The sequence below is a fragment of the Chenopodium album genome, chromosome 11, assembly GCF_948465745.1.
Source record: "Chenopodium album chromosome 11, dcCheAlbu1.1, whole genome shotgun sequence".
Taxonomy (NCBI): domain Eukaryota; kingdom Viridiplantae; phylum Streptophyta; class Magnoliopsida; order Caryophyllales; family Amaranthaceae; genus Chenopodium; species Chenopodium album.
Window position 1 is genome coordinate 5,173,957 of NC_137844.1, and position 2,813 is coordinate 5,176,769.

At 40.2% G+C, this 2,813-nt stretch overlaps 1 non-coding gene across 1 annotated transcript; it reads right to left on the reverse strand.

The window, feature by feature from the left end:
• Positions 1-796: 796 nt before the first annotated feature.
• LOC145569753 (small nucleolar RNA R71) lies at positions 797-903 on the reverse strand. The gene has a single exon (XR_014096287.1). It is a non-coding gene; the product is annotated as a small nucleolar RNA R71 (small nucleolar RNA).
• Between the last annotated feature and the right edge of the window lie 1,910 nt (positions 904-2,813).

The window sequence follows — 2,813 nt, forward strand, 5'->3', positions numbered from 1 at the left end:
AGACTTGTTTCCCTGTGGAGTACGACCCTACTTCGCTATCTACTTTAGTTAGAGGACTTAGGTATTTACTTTTGATTAGGGGATACGACTTTAACCTGTCAAAATTTGGCGTCGTTGCCGGGGAAACGGTTTATTTTTATTTTCTGATTATTTTTTGTAGTCTAGATTATCCCCTTTTGTCTCAGAGAACGTTAGTTCTTTGAGGCAATTCTCATATTTGTCTTTTAGTTCCTTGTTTATGCCCAGGTGTTCCAGATTAGGTTACATCCCATTCGATCCTGAGATCGAGCGCTCTTTTCATAGGCAAAGGAAAATCTATAGACAAATTCTGGCGGGTTCCGAGGAGGACACCAGTCGAAGAGATCCTCCCTCTGATTCTAGTGACACAGATATTCCTTCAGACTCCGAATCAGAGATGACGTCCCAGAAGAAACTCAGTGACTACTCGCAGCCGAAGCTCACAGATTTCCCGCACCTTACTCCCACTCCGGCACTAGATGGAGTTCAGTTCGAAATCAAGCACCAATTTATCACTATGATAGAGAGGAAGCAATTCAGTGGAGCTAAGGGTGAAGATCCTAATCTTCACATCGCAGATTTCTGCCAATATTGTAACACCATTAGACAAGCCGGGGTCACGCAAGACTAAATCAGGGAGATTCTTTTTCCCTTTTCTTTATGTGGCAAAGCTAAATTATGGTTTAATGGTTTGAATAGAACTGCACTTGGTATTACTGACTGGGAAACTCTTGCTTTGAATTTTTATAATAAATACTATCCTGCAGAGAGAACAACGGTACTAAGGAGTGCTATTTAGAACTTCGCTCAAGAGGCCGACGAAACGCTATATGAGGCTTGGGAGAGGTTCAAGGATCTACAGAGAGAGTGCCCCCACCACAATCTAGCACAATGGCAATTGATCCAAGCATTCTACAATGGACTTGGAAATTCTTCTAGATCAGTGCTAGATTCTGCAGCCAGTGGGAGGTTCATGAATTTAAATGTGGACGGTGCAGGACAGGTTATCGAAGACATGGCAATACACAATTCCTTGTACGGGAATCCGAGAGGGTTTGCAAATAAAGGAAAACATAATGTCGATTCCGTATCCTTTTTGCAAGCTCAATTAACGTCTATTTGTCAAAAATTAGATAATCTTACTGTTGCTCCTAACTCTGTAGCTAATGTTTCTACTGTTGCTAACAATGAAGCTTTTTGTGAAAATTGTGGAATTGTAAGGCATTGGGAGCAAGATTGTAGGAGCTCTATGGAACAAGTTAATTCCTTTCAAACCTATAGGCAGAATAACCCATATTCCAATTCCTACAATGCCGGTTATAAGAACCATCCATATCTTTCATACCGGAGCACCAATGTACAAAATCCTCCACCTCCACAACAACCACAACAGTAAACCCCACCACAGCAAAAATATTATCATCCTAATTCCGGCCAGAAAAGCCAAGCATCACCCTTATCATCTTCCGACCCTGCCATGACAGAAATTAGAGCAATGCTTGCCAATATGCAAAAGCATATGGAGAGTAGGGATGCGCAAATTGATTCCATCCTAGCCCATAATAAAATCATGGACAATCAAATTGCACAACTTTCATCTACCCTACAATCCCATCAGCAGGGAGCTCTACCATCACAACCTATCCATCCTACAGATCATGCCAATGCAATCACTCTAAGGAGTGGTTCACATTATGATGGACCTCCTATGCCAAAGGAAGATAGACCAGTTCCTGATCTAGATTCCTCTATACCAAACGCTAATCCTGCTAGCCCTGCAAGGCTACAAATAGATACTAACTCTACTAATGTTTCTGTGCAGGGTAAATTGCAGGATAAGGGAGGAGATGTGCAGAGCCCGGTTATCAAACTTCCATTCCCTAATAGACAATTGAAGAGTAAGTTCGATAAACAATTCGGTAAGTTTTTAGAGGTTGTGAAAAACCTGCAGGTAACAGTTCCTTTCCTTGACTTAATCACTCAAGTTCCTGCTTATGCTAAATTTATGAAAGACATTTTGACTAAGAAAAGGGCCTTTAATGAAGTAGAAACTGTAGCTTTCACAGAGGAGTGTAGCGCTTTATTGCAAAACAAATCCCCTCCTAAACTAAAGGATCCCGGTAGTTTTTCTATCCTTGTCATATAGGGAATGTTTTTATTGATAAAGCTTTGTGTGATTTGGGTACTAGTGTCAGTGTCATGCCATCGTCTGTCTGTGCTAAACTTAATATGGGAGAATTAAAAGTTACTAATATAACTTTGCAAATGACAGATCGTTCGGTAAAATACCCTTTAGGTATTTTAGAGGACATCCCTGTCAGAGTTGGTAAATTTTTTATTCCTGTTGATTTTGTTGTGTTAGACATGGCAGAGGATACACAAATACCCATTATATTAGGTAGGCCTTTTCTTCATACTGCAGGAGCAATTATTGATGTTAACTAACCCTTTCTGTAGGTGACAACAATGTTACTTTTAATTTAGGGAAGGTTTTGAAGGGGCCTATGCTGGAGGAAAATTGTTGTTATATTGATGTAGTTGATATAATGGATGATATTTGTGATGATAGCTTGCCACAGGTTCTTGCGAGGGATCCCCTAGAGGAAGTTCTCTGCGGGAAATTATCTAAAGACAATGCAAGCGTTTGGGGTAATGAAGTACAAGATATTGAAAAGGCTCTTTCCTTAAAAGAGTTAAGCCCCAAGGAAACAATGAAGGTAGTAAATTTAGTTCAGGAATCAAAACCTACAGAGGTCAAGAAACCTGAGCTAAAACCTCTCCCTTCTCATTTAAAA